Raw genomic sequence first — 22,221 nt, 5'->3', positions numbered from 1 at the left:
AGGGATGATAACCCGTTAACATCTTGCAGAGTCGTGGGATCGCAGCCACGGATCGACAAACAAAAAAAAAACTCCAGAGCCAGTGATTCATGAGATCTGGGAAAGACGCTAGTTAGAAACAATTACCCCACGACCGTGTTGTCCCAGACAAAGACACACAGATGTGATAAAAAACAAACACACCCTACGTGTCTTTGATGTCACTCATTAGGACTCCTCGGCCGTTAACGAACGTACCTTTAACAACGCGGGAACCTCACGCCAAGAGCGCGCGCCGACCGCACATGTGTCGAAATATGTAAATTTGATAATTGCTTTGACATTGACATGAGAAAACAAGAACATGTGGTCGCCTGGTTTTCTTTGAGGAGGGGAGAAAAAATCAGTCTCAGCTTCAAGATGGTAACAATTCCCACTATCTTCAAAAGTCTGCCCCCCCCTCCCTCACCCCTCCTCACCCCCTCCTGACTTTGGAAAAGAGTGGTGTGGATTATTGAGCAATCAGTCTGACAGAGGGAGAGTGATCATCCTGAGACTTTAATGCAGGATAATACAGAGTGTGCAGAGATAATTGGAGGATGTTAACGGACGTGAGTGTACAAGTGTGTGTGTGTAGTTATGTGTGTGTGTGCTGCCTCGTTGCCTCAGGTGTAATCGTTTCCTCATCACTCTGAGGTAAACGAGCCGTGTCTCATCACCGTCTGTCAAAGTCAGAGGGTTAATTGGTTTAATCGTTACATCGTGTTTCCAGGAAACAGTCACTTCCTGCTGCGAGGTCACTTGTCGTTTATCCTGCACCTGCTGCACCTGTGATGTCACATGAGACAGGTAAACAGGTGAACATCTGTACCAAGCCGCAGTGTCCCTCCGGCTTTCCTTCCTTTTGCTTTTCCTTTTCATGTTTCCTGTCTGACTTGGATTTTGTCGTCATCACAGCAGAAACATTTAGAAGACAAATGAAGTTTTATGTTCTAGAGAGATAAACATGGATGAGTCCATCCTGCTGCTAACACTCAGCATATGTTATATTTTATATTTTATGTGTGTTGTATGTACTTTTTTATGTCTGTATATAAGTCCTCTACAATAAAACCTCTGCCGAGACAATGGAAAATAATGATAACTGAGCATTTTAACCTCCAAACTTTGTTTTTAAATCGTCTTTACTTTTGTCCTTCTGCTCTCAAATTGAGACGCAAAGTTTGTTTTTCACATGATGATAACAATAATAAGATAAATCCATGATTCAATCTCTGTAAATCCATGTAAATTATCAATATCATTTATAATATCAAGCTAACCACGATATCTGCTCAGCTAACCCTGATTATTGGGAAGATACATGTGGATTTTTCTGTTAGCAACTGTTAGCAGGCTATAGTAGCATTAGCACCTTTGCTAAAGGGAGAATCCAGTATTTGAAGCTAGCCAAGAAGCTAACAGTTAAAAAAAAAAGACAGTAGCTGCATTTTTGATTACTTCAACCATGTTTTGTTAAGAAACCGATCAGAGGTGTCAATCGGTTTGTCAACTGGAGCCATTTTAAGCTTCCAGATGCAGCAGCAACAGGACGATGATGATGACGACCATGTAAGTAACATTAAGCCTGATGAGACTTCTACACTATTAGGATCTAATAGCAAAATAACGTTTGTTAATGAGCATCAGATTATTGATTCCTTGCAGCTTGATGTCCTGGTTCCAGGTCAGACTCCGATGTTGAGCCACATTACAGCAGCTTATCCTGCCTGGTTCTTCCCCACCACATCGTAGCCACCTCCATGTCGGTGCCAGCTGCGACGCTCCAGAGTGTCCGTTTACCGTTTGTCATCGTGTCCGGTCCCGTCACAAACCCTGTTTGTATCACGTGTCGGTAAATAACTCGTCCTGGTTTTGCAGCTGTGCAAATGCGGCCGTGACAAATTCTGGGAAAACCGTGGTTGCTCTTTAAAAAGCAGCTCAGCTCCGAGCTGTGTGCCACGGTAGACTCTGTTTAATTCTCTTCTGTCATCCCCCGACATCTTTTTCCAATTAGAGATATCAGATCAAAGGTCTGTGCACATCAGAGTGGAACCAGCTGGATGTAAAGGTGGTGGATAAGAAATCACAGTGAGGTAAACACTCGGGGAGAGGGAGAGCGTAGCGTGTCTTCAGCCAGACCGGAGGCCTCGTGAACATGTAATGATCTTAAGCCTGCAGTTGAAAAAAGAAAACACAAGTGTTGTCTGGATGAAAAATGGCGAGACGGCCGCGTGACTCTTTGATCCGTCCTGAGGGTGGCACCGGCGCTGAAGCAGCATAAACCCAACGTCAAGACGCATCTCAGTCAACGTAATCACCGCCTTTTGACTTGTAAACGTTAACGTTCAAGTCGTGCTGCGTTCGAGAGGCTCAGCTTCTTTTACTGAGACGTCTCATAAATTTGATTTGGTACCGTAAAAAAAAAAAAAAACCCAAACAAATATGGACGCCTCATGTCGGCCAGACTCCGGAAGTCATTGAATAAACTTAATGCGTCTGTGCACGGCGTTACCATATGATACACACGTCTGTGAGACGTTAACACGGGTATCTGTTTCCTCGCCAGCATCCAACGATGATTAATGCTGCGTTCAACTGTCCGTCAGACTAATGAGTTTTATGAAACAGTGAGCTGTAGATATTTTATCACAACACAGAATCACATGGTGTGAACAGAGTCTGGCTGACGGACCAGTTATCATTCAATTAGAAGATCTTACTTCTCCACTTGTTGGCGAAGACACTTAAGTCTGTGAAATCTCCCTGGATACAGGAAGGGCTCAGGTCTGATCCAGAGTCTGAGGCTTCAGGCTTCAGGCTGCTGCTGCTGCTGCTTCATCCAGGTGTGACGCACATGTGTCAGAGGGAAACCTGAGCACCCTTCACTTTCAGATGTGTTTGCTATCTTCTAGAGTTTGACCTCTGACTACTACAACCCCAGCCTACACTGTACGTGTGCTTGTTGTGTACCTACAGTATATATGGACGCTTTGAATAAACACACCTGCCAACCGAATGTGGTATATTGATGTGTTGATGAAAAGAAGGGATCACCGCCGACACGTCTTCACTTGCATTCAAAAATAGTTTATTACAAGAAGAAGAACAGTGTTCAAAAATGCCGAATCGTGGAGCATCTCTGGTGCCAAAATGAGATCTCTCTCTTTTGGACTAAACCCCAAACCTTATATACATTTTCTAAAACTCCACCTTTTTCCAATATAAGGATATGTCTGTCCAAGATGGTCAGACAAAGACAGGATATAAAAACAGAATCTAACCTATGCCTTCTGACATTTAACCTCTTGACCAGGCTAACTAAAAATAGATACAGTGTCAAGTATCCCTATGACCCACAAGAAAAGAGTAAATGACAAGAAACACATGTCTCAGGATACATGGCGACAAGTCAGATTACTTCTAGGCAAAATATAGAACCTGTGAAGTAGGACACTATAGTTTACACATTTCTTCAATCCAGAAAAAGCACAAAGAAGAACATAAGATAATACAAGACAATAAAGAAAAGAGTTCAGGTGGATAATATACTACACGAGCCAATCAGACACAAGCAGACGTTAACCGCAGCAGGTAACGACGCCGTCAGGGTCCTCGGCCAAGTTGGCAGGAGATGAGACGGGCTTCTTCTTTGATCCGATGTGTCTGTCTGAGGAGCTTCAACTGTCTGCTCCTCTGGACCTGCACCTCCTGCAGCCCCACGCAGTAGAAGGGTTGGAGGAGGAGGAGGAGGAGGAGGAGGAGGAGGAGGAGGAGGAGGAGGAGGAGGAACCAAAGAGTTTAGATGGAAGAAGAACAGAATGAGGAGGAGGAGAAGAAAGAAAAAACACAGAACACACATATGGTGAACATACAGTACTAAATGATTTGGTATGAATGCTATGTACAGTTAAGTATGTTGATCCAATATCTGTGTTTTGCACATGTTTAAAATCCACATTAATGTGCAGCAGATACTGTATAGTACTTGTTTTGTTAAAACATAATCAATACATTGTTGTACTACTCCTACAGAGCCTGTTTTTTTTCCTCCAAGTTAAACATCAACAATATGAAAAGACCTTATTCTGTCGTCACGTTGACATTTAAAGTTTATTGATTGAAGTAGCTGTAATAAAATTGTTAATTAGTGAAGCTGAAAGTACAGAAAACATCCTTTCATTAATGAGTTTTGATGCATTTCCATTTTCTTTTTGCTCCGACAGCTGCTGGAAATAAAAGTTTTAGTGACATTTTCTCTGCCTGCTATCTCAAATAGTTTTAAATGTTTGTTTTTTTAATTATTGAATGAAGTCAACGGATAGTTTATTAGTTTTTAGAAGCCTCTCCTCTTTACGTTTGTTTGCACATGTGCTGTATGTTTACATATGGTTTGAAGATGTTGACAACATTTACACAACAACTGTTGATCTAATATTGAATCTTCTGCATCATTAAATGTGCACAAAAATGAAGGTCTGAATATTTTCTTGCTTTATTAACACAAACAAATCAAAGCCGGACGCTGACATCCTGCAGGATCGATCCCATCTGCACCTTCTTTTTTTTTTCTTTTTTTTAACTGAAACTTATTTTATGAATCAACAGTTTTTCAGTAAATCCCACCATCTGCTTTTTTAATGGTGTAACTGTTCAACAGATGAACTGTAATCCCATGGATTTGAAGAAAAAGCACAAAAAAAAATCTGTGACTTGAGAAAAACAGTGTGATTGATGAGGAATGTTAAATCTGAGGGAGGAAAACTAATGTCCTCATTTATCCTCTTCTGCCCCGTGTCAGAGCAGGAGAGATAACTTCACAAAGTATGTTTGGAACTCAACTGCCAATCATTAACGTCAAAGACAACTCCACCAAGTAACAGCAAACTGAACTAATGTGTCTCTTTGGGAGAAGAAAAGATCAAGGCAGTAAAAAAGAAATAACATTTCATCTGGGCAGAGATCCACCAATATGAAGACGTAAACTGCAGCGAGTCATCAGGATAATTACCTCCATTAACTTGGAGAATCTGACTTTATCTCGCTCCCTCTGGGGCCAAAAGCAAAAGCCTCCATTAATCTCATTTGTTTTTTTCCTGCCAAGGTAATATACGGTGACATTAAACTCACTTTTCCGTGCTTCTGTCTGAGGGAAGGAACCAAAATTGGACAATTTATTATCAGCTGCGTACACTCCCTCCTCCTGAACCAGCCGACAGGTGTTCATTTGCCAGGGCAGGAGGACGAAGACGAGGAGGAGGAAGAGGAGGAAGAGTTCACCATCATGACTCAGCAGAGGAGAACAAACTCATATTGATGGAAATTTCTGGAAATTAAATGTTTGAAAATGGGCTAAAGGTCAATGCTTTTCCATCAGGTAAAAGTGTAATGAAGAAGTTTAGTGGAGGTTCATCTTGTTTCCTGTTACAATCTATAAGCTCCACCCTCTCATTCAAGTCGTCAGCCAATCACAACTTCCCACTATGACCTGCAGCCAATCAGCTGTGAGCTATCAATATTTCATAACTTATTTTATAGTAGAACCGTGTTGTTAATGTTAGGTTCAAAGTAGTTTTACTTTGCATCAATGCAGTAACTATTCCTATTGAAGTTTCCGTAACAATTTTCAAGTTTTTCTTACCTTAAAGCAGATATCAGCGGCACGGCCGTTTCGGCTAATGCTGTGTTCAAGGCAGGCTTTTGAAACCGTAAGTTACAGCTTCAAGTCACAACTACGACTTGGTAGCGTTCCAGGTAACCCGTAGCTCGTGTTTTTACCGTCCTGTTGTCTGTGAAAGTTCCCTATAACGGCCACTCGTAACTTCCGACCCGTGAACTCGTACCAGATCGAACTGGTATGACTTCACAGGAAGGAAAAACACAAAGTACGAGTTTCCTTGAACGCACCATGAGTTAGCAGCCCCCGCCCTTGTCAGGCATCAATTGGTCCTCGTGCTACGTCACCACATTCACGCGCATCCCTTGGCTGCACACACAGCCCTTCATGCCGTTCTCTCCCCTCATTGGATAACACTTGTATCCCACAAGGAAAATTTTCTCCTCGGGTTACAGCAGAGCAGAGTGACGGAGAGACTCGTGTTTAGGCTGAAATACTTCATGTAAGTGATTGCTGACGGAAAATAGGACTATTTAGGACTTATATTAACAAAAACATTCCACTGATATCTGCTTTAAAGCAGAAGTAAGTGGAATATTTGTGTTAATATAAGTCTTAAATAGTTCTATCTTCCGACAGCAATCACTTATAGAGTGTTTGGTCTGAAACACGGGTCTGTCAGTCACTCTGCTCTGCTGTAAGCCCAGGAGAAAACTTTCCTTGTATCCTACAACCTTTATCCAATGAGGAGAGAGAACGGCATAAAGGGGCGGTCCTCTCTGTGTGTGCAGCCAAGGGATGTGCGTGAATGTGGTGACGTAGGAACGAGGGCGGGGACTGCTAACTCCATCGGCTGACAAGAAGTTAGCCAAAACAACCAGATCGCTCACTTCTGCTTTAACTTTTTCAAAATTGGCAAAAATATCCATGAGAAAACTCATTTGGGTCACTGACTGACAGCGGCCATATTGGATGTCCCTAGTGAAGGCCTGCTGGTGCATAAATAACTGCATCCTGGTGGTTTGTCTGATCATTGCATGTATCTGATTGTATACATTAGGTTTTTCAGGAAAAAAAATCACAGTGAGGATGTAGAGGTCTGAAAAACTCACGTATTTTCATGTATCAGATTTGATACAAATGGTGACATAGGGTTAAAACTACGCTTCTCCAACTAAATCATTGGCACCAGTCCATCTCTGATCGAAGCGTCCTATCAGAACCTATGGATCGTTTCCATGGTGATGGTGATCCACTTCCTGTTAACTCATTGGCTGCCAGCCATTTTCAGAAAAGAGACGCCCATACTGCCAGCCGTTTTAGAGCATTTTGAACGATCTTATAAGACCCACAGAACATTGTGTTCTATGACTATATAAACACCGAAACTACCAAGAGAAAGAGTAACTCTCTTTGTTCAATAGGAAAAAAAAAGTTTGTTTCTACCTTTTTCCGTTCTTTTGTAAACAGCAGTAGAACGTAGGCTGGTTTCGCCAAAAACAGCAGTTTTTGACCAAAACACTGAGAAAACAAGCTTTTTGTGGAAAGAAACATGTCAAGCAGAACAGTGACTTTGACGTTGATATTTTTTGCTTTAGTGACACCTCACACATCTGAACAGTGTTCTCCTTCTATAAAACAACAAAAACAACACTGAGAAAGGACTTTTGATGGCAAAATAATAATTTATTTACAAATATCAGTAAAAATGCATTAACTTTTTTGTACGTTTGTAGCTGTCACATGACCTCTGCCCCATGGTCGACCACTGCTCGATCCACCACCTGTAAATTATAGAAATATATAGAATTACCATAAAAATACATCTCTTATAGATGTAGTCAAGTGTGATGTGGAGTTTTTTTTTTTTTTAACATTTCCGATCAAAGCGATCCGCCCTTCTCTAAGCAGTAAAAGTTAGCTCGCTAGCAAGTTAGTTTATTTTATTATTTTTACCATTGATGTATTATATTCTTACCTTCATGTCTTTCTGGAGCGTGGGGACGAGTCTCTGCTGCTCCTGGTTGATCCGGACGGAATCGGTCGGGTCACGTCCACCGAGCCGTCAGTTGAGCTGGGCTCTGGTCTGTGGTGACGCACCGTCAGCTGCTGATTCTCACCATCGGCCCGGCTTGATCGCCGGTGTCCAGCGTCGGTGTCTTTTTCAATGATCTCCGTCATTTTCTCACGATCGCGACCCTCTTCCTCTCCGAACTACCGCGACACACACGGTACATAATGTGCCGACGTGCGGAACACATAGGCTCCGTTTCTTTAGCTAAGTTTCTTTAGCATATCTCTTGTCATCTCGCTTCTTCTTCTCATAATCAATGCTGATCTCTCATCCAAAGAGGGCACTGCTGCCACCTACAGGGCCTACAGGGCAACTACACGTCATTACACTAGTTTACAAGCCTGATATTGATGGACAAGCTCCGCCAGACCGTCCTCCAGCCCTTCCCGTTGAAAAACGCAATTGACGTCTATCGACGTCAATGGCAGTGAACGGTTGTAATTAGATTGACGTCTATAGACGTCAATGGCAGCCAATGAGTTAAGTACCAAAGTCTTAAAGCAGATATCAGTGGAATGTTTTTGTTAATATAAGTCCTAAATAGTCCTATTTTCCGTCAGCAATCACTTACATGAAGTATTTCAGCCTAAACACGAGTCTCTCCGTCACTCTGCTCTGCTGTAACCCGAGGAGAAAATTTTCCTTGTGGGATACAAGTGTTATCCAATGAGGAGAGAGAACGGCATGAAGGGCTGTGTGTGCAGCCAAGGGATGCGCGTGAATGTGGTGACGTAGCACGAGGACCAATTGATGCCTGACAAGGGCGGGGGCTGCTAACTCATGGTGCGTTCAAGGAAACTCGTACTTTGTGTTTTTCCTTCCTGTGAAGTCATACCAGTTCGATCTGGTACGAGTTCACGGGTCGGAAGTTACGAGTGGCCGTTATAGGGAACTTTCACAGACAACAGGACGGTAAAAACACGAGCTACGGGTTACCTGGAACGCTACCAAGTCGTAGTTGTGACTTGAAGCTGTAACTTACGGTTTCAAAAGCCTGCCTTGAACACAGCATTAGCCGAAACGGCCGTGCCGCTGTTATCTGCTTTAAAATCCGACTCCGTCCAGCGTTCGCAGAGAAGTCTGGACCAAAGTGTCACAAACACAAACACAAAAACAAACACAAACATGACGTTTAATCACCGCTGTAAAAAAAAAGAAAGAAAAAAGGTCTGGAGACGTTTTACTTTGAAAAACTCCAGGGTTGTTGATGTTGTGTTTATCGTCTAGACGTCGGACACTTTCAGGAAAACCTTTTGGAAACGATGATGATAATGATGATGTGGACGCCCACGGAGGCTCCTGATTGGCTCCGATCTACCTCGACTACTAGCGGTGAAAACAAACAACACAATAATGTGTCAAAGTGTCAGTGAACTCATCGTCTTCGCTGCAGCTGTTGCTCTTCACTGTTTCCTCCCTCACAGGATTTTTTCAGCCACTAATCACCAGCAGAGAGACAACTCTACCTGTTTCTCTGTTTGTCTCAATAATTTGTTCACTTATTTATTTAAATACTCACATTTTAATCTTTCTTTTCATTGTTTTTTCTTAGTAAAAATATTTCACAGTTTACTGTATTGTTACTTTTGACTACATATGAACATTCAAAGATGTATTCAAAGACCTTTTGTGTTATAGTAGCACAACAAGAACAAGTCCCACTCCTTCATTTCTTGGGCTTGTTTCTCCCAGTATCTGTGATCAATAATGGATCGATCTGATGGATTTATTATATGAAAACTATGGAGAAAGATGGAAATGTCTCGTTTTGGTCAACGATAAGACGAACGAAGACTCAGCTTCCCCTTCACTTTGTTTATTGGTCAAATCTGTTCTTTATTTTTCAGAAGCCAAAAGCTGTGAATTTGTTTTATTGATATTTAATACAAATTGCTTTGCTTTAAAGTTAAATGTCTTATGTTCGCCACAGTTTTTTTAATGATCAGATAAATATGAGATCATGGTGGAAACTCTTCTCCATGAATCCCGTTCACGGTTCATGATGTTTTTTTTTTTTTACAACAACATTGTATAATCAACACAAAGTCAAACAAACAAACTGTGTGACAAACATCATATTTTAGAGCTTCGTCTCGCCACAGAATTGAGGTGCAATTATCTCTGGTTTAAGAGGAAGAAGTGATTTCATCTGCAATTTTGTTTATTTCGGACTCTTGTGAAAGTTTATTAGAGCATTATTTTATTTTGAAAAATAAAACGTTCATAGGCGGTAATAAAATTATTATCAAGTCACAGTGAATCTCTTCAGCAGGAAACACATTTAAAGTGTTATATTTAGATCGGTGCATGGTGTCATTTGTTTTTGTGCAGGCACATTGGAACAAAACACTTTAATCAGTTAATGCTTTATCTGTCAGCTTGTTCTTAGAAACTTAACACAAAATTACACAATTTAAATTTCTTTAAAAAAAAAATCAAAGGTCAGAAAAGACATAACAAGTGGTTAAACAGATGGAGATCAAAGACAGAACATTACGTTGAACTGTTTACACTTGTCATGATAACCAGAGCCAATAGAGGACACTTCAACCGCTACACAAGGCTTTGCAATAAAACATAAATAACCACTTAAAGATAAATGATCCATGGGCTCTTTTTGGGACTACAGACAGAATATTCACACAGAAATGAGCATTATTATTTTATTTCACTGACTTTGTGGATCGGACAACAAGCTCATGACACAGCAACAGTACAGAGGCCTGAAGTCGTACATCAGATTATTACGACCCCCTACTCGCTGTTTGGAAAACCACAGCCATTAAGATTGGCTGGGATCAAGCACAAGCCCATTTCAGAACGAGAAGAAGAAGTAAATCAACGTTCCCTTTTCCAACATTTACAAGGCCACCCAGCTTTAAATGGTGTCAGAGACTAACGATGTGCAGGGATACAGGCTACGTTAGCCTAGCAGCTACATCCAGCTGTGGAGAGAAACTTGGTAGGCTACAGTATGAGATTTGATAACCTGAGATAAGACGATTAAGATTTTTGTCTGAGAAACCAAACTTTCAGTCAAAAATTCAGTTTTAGCCGTCAGACAGGAAGCGTCTGCAGAGTCTCCACTGCCTCGTTGCTCGTTGGTATTTATTTCTCTGAACCCCGTCGGCCGCTTCTCACCCAAACTAATTCCTGTGGCGTATAAAAACCCAGCGAAGGCTGAGAAACAGGAAGAGATAATAAGAAGTTGTTGACAGGTTTGGAGCGGAGTCAGGCCAAGCGAGGAGGGAAAACAGCCTGCGGGAAAACACTTTGGTAACAAAAAAAGGTGGAAGACATAAAGCCTCAGCTGTTCCAGAGAACTGAGCCCTGGTGGTGGATTCACAGCGGAGGTCTTTGTGTTAACGTGGCCGAGAGACACCACATGGTCCAACGAGAGGATGATTAGGATTCCACCGAGTGAACTGGCTTTTATTTTGAAATGACGCGCGAGTAAAACTGTTTCCATTTAAACACAACGCTGCCGTCACTTTAACTCATAGCAGCGTCTTCTTCTTCGTCTTCATCATCTTCACAATACTGATAAACATGTGAAGTTTGAACCTTTTAAACCAAACAACAAAGGGTTTTGTGGAGTTGGTCGCTACTCTCTGAGCTCTGCCCTCTAGTGGCCTCAAACGGAGCTGCAGCGTTTGTATGAAGACAATAAACAGTGAACGGCTGTTGGTTCAGCTGCCCCGAAGAGCAACTGGGCCTGAAAATCATTTGGAAACAGCAAAGAAAAAGCAAGAAAATACCGTTTTAATGAACATTTCATCAACAAAATTCAGATTCTTATTCTTGTACTGGGGCCTGGTGCTGTGATGGATTAATACTACATCTTAGAATAGACTGAAATCAATCAATTACAACAACAACAACAGCAGCATTCTGTGCAATCTGTGAATTTGTCTTGTTCTACAGCTTCTTATAATAAATCACATGACAGTAGGGGAATTAATAAATTACACAGCTCAAAGCTGGTGTTTGTAATTAGTTGTTCATCATGTTAATTCCAGTAACCAGTCCCTCAGTGTCTCTCATGTACATGTGTGTTGGATCATTTCTCAGGTCATTTAGCCTGAAATTATGACCAACAATATTTTCTAAGTGTCCATGTGGCTGCAGACACAAATCATTTTCATGTGTGTCGTAACTCGAAGCTCCGCTCTCTCACCTCCCGGGCCTTTTAAGCGGATACTTTCATCACTCGTTTGTTATGAATTAATAGAACAAAGGCGGATTAATGTCAAGATGGAAATCGGAACCACAGCGAACACAGAGAAAGAGAGAGAGGGAGAGAAAGAGAGTCTGGCAGATGTGGGCTCTTGTGCGATATCCGTCTGCAGCTTTAATGTTTGCCATCGATCCCACAAGTTGTTTGAACGTCTGTAATTCAGTTGAACCCGGTGGCTTTACAAGTTACGAGAGGCCTTTTATACTCGCCCTCTGTGGGCATGAAACACGGCTTTTTTATCTGCGAGGAGGAGGACGATGAAGCTCTGATGGACACCCACCAAAAAAAAATGAAAAAAATACTCCCACATCCTCCATCGCCCAACTTCCTGTTGGCTCCCTACGCGCTCATGAAGGGCAACAAATACTTCAATCACACGGACGGCTCCTCCACACACTTTCCAAAAGAGCAGTGGAGCGAATCGATCTAATTCTGATAATAAAAGAGTCATTTCAGAGCATTTGTGAAATATTTATTCAGCGTTTTATTGCCTCTTGTTTTCCAACGCTATGCATGGGAAAATGCTTTCGGGGCCACTCGAGCTTCACGAGATGAACGTTCAGAGCTGCAGTACCGAACGTGGCCACTACGACAACGTCACTTAACGAGCCCAGTGAGTTCCTGGAGGCTCGGTTCAGGTGCATAAAACGCTTTATTGTCCACGAGCTGCAGGTCGTGTTTCATATTCTGTCACAGCTCTTGTTTCATTGGCTGAACACGAGGCCAGAGACTGAGCTAACCTCTGATATTAAAGCTCCATACAGTATAAAGGTAGATATTTGTATCAAAGCTCCATACAGTATAAAGGTAGATGTTTGTATTAAAGCTCCATACAGTATAAAGGTAGATGTTTGTATTAAAGCTCCATACAGTATAAAGGTAGATGTTTGTGTTAAAGCTCCATACAGTATAAAGGTAGATGTTTGTGTTAAAGCTCCATACAGTATAAAGGTAGATGTTTGTATTAAAGCTCCATACAGTATAAAGGTAGATGTCCATGTGTAGTGTGATTATAAAGCAGCTCTAGATTCTATATTAATACTGTGAAAGTATCAAAGCCTCAGTCCACAGAGAAATGCACACAGCCTGTATTCAGAAACTGAGCCTTAAAACCAGCCGTCAGGACTTCCTGTCACTTTGTGATGTCACAACTAAGCCGCGCCCCCTCACCACCTGGACAACACCATCCAACAACTTGCAGGATTTGGTTTCTTTTTGAGTGTTTTATTCTGAAATCTGCTCAATTTTTATTGGATCAATTCAGAGAACAGTCAGCCAATCAGAAGAACGGCTCAGAGCCTCCTCCTCTTTTCTGATTGGCTGACACTGACCTGTTGTTACTAGAGCTCCAGAGAGAAGCTAAGATAGGAGATGGAAAACTATATCCTCTCATGAATCAACACTTCAAAATAAAACAGAAGAAACATGGAGTTTCATCTTTAAGACCAACGACCATATAAGGTCATGGCGTTAACCAAACACAAAGCGTCAGGTCATAGTTCACAGTGAACCTGGATGGACGTGATTGGAGGTCATTAAGCTCCACAGCTGTGGTGGTTTTCTAGTTGTGGAGCAGGCTGATGCCAGTCGGCCAACACAAGCACCACTCCACTCTGAGCCTGAACTAATGTTATGCTTCACTGATTAGGCAGAAAACCAGGAGGAGGAGGAGGAAGAGGCTGCTGGTGCTGCTGGTGCCAGGGTGGAGCGAGCCCAGAGCCGCTCACAGGTGGTGATTATTTGATAATCATACGAAGGTTTGTAGAAAATGAAGTGTTTAACTGTTCAAATCAGCGTCAGCTACTCGTGTGTCCCTCCTCTGTCAGACCTGATAACGAGCTCTCATTTCTCATATTATTCCTTCTCTCTCTCCCTCTTCTCCCTTTGCCCCACAGCTGTGAAAATGAAGATAACCAACTTCATTTGTCAACGCAGGTTTCATCAGCCGTGGTCGACACTGATGGAGGAAGATGGAGTCAATCTGAGGCCACGATGAAGAACTGACGACGTGTCACGATATGTAACACACCAGTTGACAGAGCGGAGGCTGAAAGTAAACGGTTGTTTCAAGAAGATTTTTTATCCTCTGATACATCAGGCAAAGTTTTAGAGTCATGTTTCTACATTTGTGTGTTTCTGTGACTCGTTTGTAAGTTTGCAGTTTCAAACTACTTAAATGATGAACTAATTAAGTCATGTGACAAGCAACCCTTTAATTTACAGGCCGTTAATTACGTTATAACATCAAGAAATAGCCAAAGAATAACAATGAATTGCAAGAAATAGCCTAGAAATAACGGTCAGTTTCATAGTAATGTCATCTTTTTCATAAAGGCATGCTTTTCATGCTTTGAATTTTTTGGGAAAGGCCAGAATTTTTCTCCACCAAGTCCTTGATATTGACCAATATTTCTGGGCTATTTCTACACAATCAATAGTTATTTCTTGGCGACATTATTATGAAATTGACCGTTATTTCTAGGCCATTTCTAGACATTATGACGCAATTAATTGTTATTTCTTGACATTATCATGTAATTAACAGCCTGTATATTAAAGGGGTACCAATGTGTTTCATTGTTCGTCTGTAACTAATGAGTGAAGTTTGAAGCAGATCTCAGGTGAACAGGAAGCTGCTCCATGGATCAGAGATGCGTTCAGGGCCCCAGGACGAGTCAGCGCTGCAGAGACGAGAGGGATTAAAAAAAAAAAATAGGAAACCGAGACAAGTGGAGTTGTTGAGCTGTGAGAGCTGGTTATTAATCATAATTTAATATGATGTCTGTATTGTTGTCGGTGTGTGTATATGTGTGTGTGTGTGTTCGCTGACACACTGAACTGAAACCTGCCTCTGGAGGAAAACCCAGCTGAAGCTCTCGGCTCCCGTCGGTTACGTAACATCTGTCCCACTGTCACGTCTGCATGATGGAGACCGGCCTCCACCCCCCAACCCCCCAACCCTCCAACCTCCACCCCTCCTCCCTTCCTCCGCTGTGTCAGAGCCGACACTGGGAATGCTGGACGTCTGTTTGGCAGCTCCGACCGGTGACGCATTTAAAAATGTTCATCTCGACAAACATTTATCCATTAAGGGAAAAGGAGTTCTTCTTCGTCTTCTCTTCCTCCTCTTTCTTCTCCTTCTCCTTCATCGACATTTCGTCACTGATCAACCATTTGTTCTTGTATAACACAGACTGTGGGTGGTTCATGTGCCGATGGGGGAGATTCTTGTTTGAGTCTAACGAAGCTTTAGATAAAGAGTTTGCATTCTCTCCGTCTCACCCCCTCCTCCCCCCTTTTCTGCTGCCTCCCGGCTGAAACGTGCATGTTTTAAAGCCTCCTCCTCCAGATTGGAATCACTGGCACTCTGTCGCAGGGTGAATGTTGTTCGCTCTGACTGATGACCTCTTTTTTTTTTTTTTTTTTTGAGAGATATTGTCTTTCCAGACGCGGTCGCCCGGAGGTGAAATGTGGTAGTGGAAAAACCTCCTCCCCCCTCTCCTCCTCCTCCCTCTCTTCCCTCCTGCTCACCTCATCTGTTCTGCTGCTGCTGCCTGTTGGAGCAGCAGAGGAGGTAGAGGAACTGATGGAAAATGATATCACCGTGGACCACTACCCATCAGCCCCTCCACCACTCACTCACACTGAGGTGTAGAGAGCTCTGCTGACCCCTAATGGCAGCTGCAGCCTGGGATCTGAACATCACATGATACATTTAAACCTATTTTGAGTGAGTTGTGTTTTTATCATCACATCGGTCAAATAGGAACATCAATAAAAAGTTGGATTCATTTCCAAACAGAGGACACAATGAATCAGTTCCTGTTTATTTCCTATGAAAAACTGTTATTTTCTTTGCAAGAATATTATAGTACAGTATAATATACTATAGTACAATGTCTAGAATTTGAATTTTCAAGATACAAGATAGCCTTTATAGTCATTGTATCACAGAAATATACATTTTTTTTAACTAAACACCATCATTTAAAGCAAAAATAGGACAAAAAAGGTTAAATCTCAACGTTAAACATAAACTTAAAGAAAGTGTTAAAACACAGTACACAAGCACAGTGCTTACATTAAACACAACAATCCTGCAGACATCGAATAAAACCAACAACACGAACCTCAACATGCATCAACACAAATGGAATTTGTTCCAGGATTCACAGATGATTCATTTACACTGTCTGAACATGAAGAAACTGTTTTGAGAAGACATGAAGTCACTGCAGAATATTTACTGACAGGAAACAGTGATAAATGGACACGAGGAAGAATCTTTAAATAAAATAAGGAAAGGAAAAACAAAACCTCTGATTAAAATAGTCTGTTACAAGTCAAAGCTTTAAGGAAATTGCAAACGTACTGAAATTAAAATAAACATCAAGTATGAGGTGTAAACATAGGGATGTAGAATAATGTAAATTACCTTAGTTAGTAATAATAAAAGCTACTTGAGGCCGAGTGTGTGGGCCGAGCCCCAGGCCATGCAGTCCCTGCCAATGGGTGGTTGCAATAAGAAAACTGCCTCTTCGGCCTCCAATTTGGGATTTGAACTAGAGGTCTTCATGGGTCTAATTTGACAGACCCGAACCAAAATGGACCCGTGAAAGTTGTACCCAGGACCGACTGGCCCTGAGCTATTATTATAAATCTGAGTTTCGACCCTGAGCAGCACCGACATATGTCAGAACTGGCTCCGAATAGAATAGTGACATACCAGCCCCGTTCCCTAAAAAACCTGTGGCCCCGAAATGCCCGTTCTTGTTTATGGTCTTGTACTGTAATCTTTCTTCTTAGCCATTGCTAACGCTAATGCACCGGTCAGTAGAACATTTTCTCTTGTTTAATTAACGTTATCATTTTGGAGTTTCCATTGTGCTTTACAGAGCATACCGGTAACAATCACCGGATCCTCTCAGGTACTATACAACCCGGCCTTTCACTATCAGAGCCCCGAGCCCCGAGACAAACTCTCCCGGTTCCGACCGAACCCCGAAGTCACTTCTTGTGAATGGACCCAAGACCCAAGCTGGGTCGGGTCGGATGTGATTGCAGATACAAATACTTTTCTTCTTCTACAGATCGTGTTGATCAAACAGTAACATACTCAAACCTCCAGCCTCCCGATCCGAAGCCAATGCCATTACCCACTGAGCTACCCAGCTGAATGTGTTGATCAGGAACTCCTCTGACTCTTCACACTCACTCGCACAAATGTGCACAGCCAGGATGACAGCCCTTTCATGTCAGTGGTCAGAGAGAGCAAGATGACGGGTTACATCCCACCACTCCGACATCCCACCATTTAGACATAACACCATTCCGACATACCGCTATTCCGACATGCGAACGTCCCACCATTCCGACAAGGCTTTCAATATAAGGAAATGTGCGTTACCCAACAGGTGACCCCCTCCTTTAAGACATGCTGATAGAGGAATACCCACATGGTTGTGTGTAATTACGCAGCAGAGCGCAGACAGGGACTAGTCTGCCTGTCTAGCCTCTACTTGGTCTCTAAATTTAACCAACTTCTTTCTTCATTGCCTAAGCCCAACCAGTGCAAATTAATTTTTTGGGGAAAAATACGCTATTAAAGGAATTGTCGGAAAGGCAGGATGTTTAAAGAATGAAAAATATGCCGTCATTCCAACCATAGGAGGCAAGAATTGCCGTACTGGTGGAATGTTGGAATGGTGGTTGCCCCCCAAGATGACGATGTGTCTGTCTGTTCAATCTGCGACTCCTGATTTTAAAATCAAGGGTTTGATTCCCATGTTAGTAGAGATCATACCTTGGCAATGCCCCCAATGGCACTCTCAAGGAGGAAATTTCCTAGGATGAAAGCCCCAGTGTTATGAACTGAAATCTGCAGTTTATTTTTTTAAAACTTCAGATCCGAACTCTGCAGATTCATTCGTTAATCAACGTTAATCTGATATAAATGTGTCAGATTTATCCAGAAATGAGGTTGATGTTAATTTAATCAAAAGAAACAAAATGGAGCAGAAAACAAAAGGAAACAATTACCCAACACAGATAAAAGAGAACATCATGAGCTGAACTGTGCAACGTCTCTGAGCACTAGTCACCTTCATAAATAACGGATCAGTCAGAGGGAGTCTGGTTGGCCTCACTGCTCTCAGTTTGTTTTCCTTCGACAGCCACAAACTAAAAACGTAAGCGGGTCCTGTGAGTGATGGTTTGACTCGTTTTGGCTTCACTTCGCCATGACGATGAAAGCCGAGTCTGATAATAACGGGGGCACTAATCCGTCCAAACCAGTAGCACAGTCATTTATTTTGGAAGACTGGACCTCGGGATCCTCAGAGTCCTGTAACAGGATCCACAGCCAGACGCAACTCATTAGCTGCTCGTGGCTTCGTTTGCCACGTCGCTGCCCAGACACACAGAAAATAAAAATAAAATAAAGAAAGAAAAGAAAAGAAAGCGTGAACATCATAAATGAAAGACAAGCTGTCAGGCTGCTTGATCACTGTTTCCTTCTCTGGTCAATGACGCTATGCAAAGAAAAGAATGGAGAAAAAACTGGAAAGTTCTTTATCTCTTAATGTGAAAAGGACAAAATACAGTAAATTCAGTCTGTTTACTGTCAGTTATGCAGGTTAGAAAACACAGACTGTTAATAAAGATGGATGTCGGCTCCTTTTTGAAACTCAGAATGAGCTGCTACACTGTCGCCATCTTGGCAGCACTTGAATCCGCCCACTAATGCCAAGACAATCCGAAAATTGGCAAAGAGGAGGAGCAAAAGTTCTAGTTCATAAACTACTAATAAATATCTACATGTTGCCTCCGTGCTGCTACAGCATTGCCACCTTTGCAGGTGACTCCGCCTCCCAATATAAACAGGTAATCCAAATGGCAAGGCAAGGCAATGCAATTTTATTTGTATAGCCCGTTTTTACAAACAGTTTGTCTCAAAGGGCTTTACATGGCATCATGGGGGGCAGTCTAAGCCTATAGCAGTGTAGCTATAAAAATGGTTCAGAGCTGCCTGAACCAGCCCTAACTAAAAGCCCTGTCGTAGAGGAAGGCCTTAAGCCTAGACTTAGTTTGAGTGTCTGCCTCTCTGACCCATGGAGAGAGCAAATATGGTCAGAAAAAGGGCACATCAGCTTGTAGCAAACATACGCTCACTTAGCTACCTGTCAATCAAACAGGCCTCACCCTCAGGCCTCCACACCTAAATTGTAAACAGGTGAGTTCTATAAACAGGAAATGATCAGTAGTTGGACATTTTAACATGGAAGTCTATGGAGACTGACTCACTGTTGGAGACTCACTCTAGTGGTCAGGAGAGGAACTGTAGTTTCAGCTCTTCAGTGCCGTTTGTTACTGCAGCTGAAAATAAAGAAGCTAGCAAAGGTTCTGAGCCAGAAGAGACAAAGTAAAGAGCAGTGAAGTCTCCAACGCTTCCTCATTTTGTGCTTTATAACATTATCTTGTTAGATTAACTTGAATGGAGTGACACAGCAGCTTCTCAAACATCAGCACAGTGAAAACTAAGGGCATCCCATTACAAATGTTTAATTCAAACTGTAACATTCATGCAAATTTGATTACTGCTTTAAAGTCCTGGAGGTCATCGATGAATTAATGCACCAGGAAGGAGATATCTACTTTAAAAACCAGTCACACTTGCACAATCTGAGGAAGACGATCTGCCTGGTCGATCTAAGATCCACAGTGAGTGAGACGTCAGAGCAAAAACGTATGCATCATGAAGCTAAATTACAGAGACTGGAACCAGCGCTGTTTGACTTCAGCACCAGAAGCTTCTCATCAGCCCAAACAGAACCACGTCCGCAGTGTTTCCACTCGGGTTCAGACCCGCAGAGGAGTAAACAGAGAAGCCTGTTGCCTTCAGGCTGCTCAGCTGGATGCAGCCGTGTTACTGGGATCAGTGACCTTTGACCTCCTGTTTACAGGTCACGCTTCCACCTACACACACCTGCAGGTCAGAGAGACGATCCATCAGACCTGTGACCCTGCAGACCAGCTGAGTTCATCAGAAATATTCAATATTTAAATAATTAACGGTATTAAAAGGAAGATTGAATTTGCAATATGACTTTAAATACTTTTACAGTTTCACTTCAGCAGCCTAAGAACTATTTTTCTTTCTTTCTATCAAATACAACATGAGTCAAATTGAGCTTTAACTGATTTTGGCAATAAAACAAGGAATAAAAATAACATAAGACTGGAAAACTAAAATACAGTCATGGGAAAATGTTCACAGGAGGAGCAGAGGACGCACCAGGGAAGAATGTGACGTTCACCAAACAAACACCCAAAAAGGAGCTGCAGCTGATAAACACACAGAGCATCGCACCCACAGGTTCACCTCAACGCTCTGCAGCATTCACCACATTCCTCTGTGTGTGTGTGAGTGTGTATGTGTATGTGTATGTGTGTGTGTGTGTGTGTGTGTAGTCATTAGGGTGGTTAGTCTGAGGGGGTCACACCTCCACAAATGAACACTTCCCCCTGACTTCTCAGAAAGCAGCTCAGAGACAGAAAGAGGAACCAACAGGTCTGAGATCAGTGCCACCTCGTCTTATCTGATCGTTCTCAGCTGCTGCAGTGTCGCCATGTTGCTCTGCGAGCGACAACCTTTCCTATGTCCCCATGCTACTCTGCATGTGTTACCATAGTAATGGTGATACTAATACTACTCTTTAAAGTCACAGCAGGTGATTGGCGACACCCCCCTCAGTCAAAATCATCATAAACATGAAGTGACTGAAAGTTTCTAATGTTTTAGCTTTGACCTGTAGTGATGTCACTAATAGGAAGTGGTACGTCTCTCTCCACAGGAAGTGGAGGCTGAGTTGATTTCACACTAGACGAGTTCTCACACTTTGACAGCGAGTGAGACAGAGACAGAAACATGACGGCTGAGCTCAGGTGGATTTTCCTGCTGCTTCACTTCACAGGTAAAAACTCACATTAAAGAAACACGACCAGTAAATGAGTGGATTTGTCTTGATGTAAAATGATCCTCACAAGAAGTCGTCTTCTAACTCACTGTTTGTCTCTTTTCTCTTTTCTCAGCTGCAGCAGCTGAACAAGACTTTTCATATGTCACTGACAGAGATGGAGCTGATGTCATGTTACTTTGTTATGTTGGGCCAGTTGGTCAGGAGGGATGTGATGGTACTGTCTGGTTCCGTAGTGCTTCAGGAAGCAGATCAAGAGTAACAGTGTTTGAACGTGGGAGGTTTCATGATGACGTCAGATCTAAGTCAGACAGACTGAGAGTCACAGAGAAATGTTTTCTGGTTATAGAGAAGGTCTCAGTAGATGATGCTGGTCAGTACATCTGCAGACACTACAGACAGAGACGACAGCATGAAGATGCTCAGGTCCTTCTGTCTGTTGTCACCAGTGAGTATTTACACTGAATCATCTCACTCATTCTGATTATTACAGTGATGAAGCTCATTTCTCTCTCATTGTCTCCATCAGTGACTGAACAGAAGGTCGGTGGTGATGAGGTGACGTTGACCTGCTCTGTGAAGTCGTATAGAGGAGGGTGTGAACACTCAGTTCAGTGGCTGTTTGATGGTGAAGATAAAAACATGGAGACGTCTCAGTTTCCCTGTTATAACTCTGTCAAGATTAAAATGTCTGAATTGAATCAGAAGATGAAATCACTGAGCTGTAAAGTGACAGATCACCGTGGAAACAAGAAGCTGTTTGAGTTCAAGACTCAGAGATCAACAGGTGAGGAGATGATGAGCTCTCTCTCTCTCTCTCTGTGGGTGGAGTCATTTACTTTAGTTAACAGAGAATTAATTATTGATTTTGTTCTTTCATTTCATTCTTTAATTCAGACATAATTAATTCTACTACTGCGACTAATAAGTATAATAAATAAATGAGGAAGTTCCTTTGTTCACTTTGTTCAGGTGGAGACACAACAACCACGACAACAACAACAACCACAGCAACAGCAACAACCAACATGATGACATCAGAGGGGACAAACAGTCAGTCAACACACACTCATGGTAATGACTGACTGAATGTCTCTCTCTCTCTCTGACTCTTTGTCCTCCCTGTCCTCAGGTGTGTGGTGGGTGTACCTGTTGGTGGGCGTGGCCTCAGTGTTTCTGGTGGTCGTGGTCGTTTGGTTCCTCATCAGACAGAAGAAGAAGAAAACTTCAGGTGAGAAGATTCACAGGTGAAACGAGTCTGAGCCACAAACTGAGATTAAACTCAATTTATATCTATTTA

General features: G+C 42.3%; 1 long non-coding RNA gene across 1 annotated transcript in view; it reads left to right on the top strand.

Moving 5' to 3' along the window:
- Positions 1–22,221, top strand: part of LOC146961169 (uncharacterized) — a 125,340-nt gene that overhangs the window by 5,729 nt on the left and 97,390 nt on the right. The window lies entirely within an intron of this gene.

Source organism: Trachurus japonicus, chromosome 24, assembly GCF_045865225.1.
Source record: "Trachurus japonicus isolate A0001 chromosome 24, Traja_1.0".
NCBI lineage: Eukaryota > Metazoa > Chordata > Actinopteri > Carangiformes > Carangidae > Trachurus > Trachurus japonicus.
This window is presented reverse-complemented; position numbering and strand designations above follow the sequence as displayed.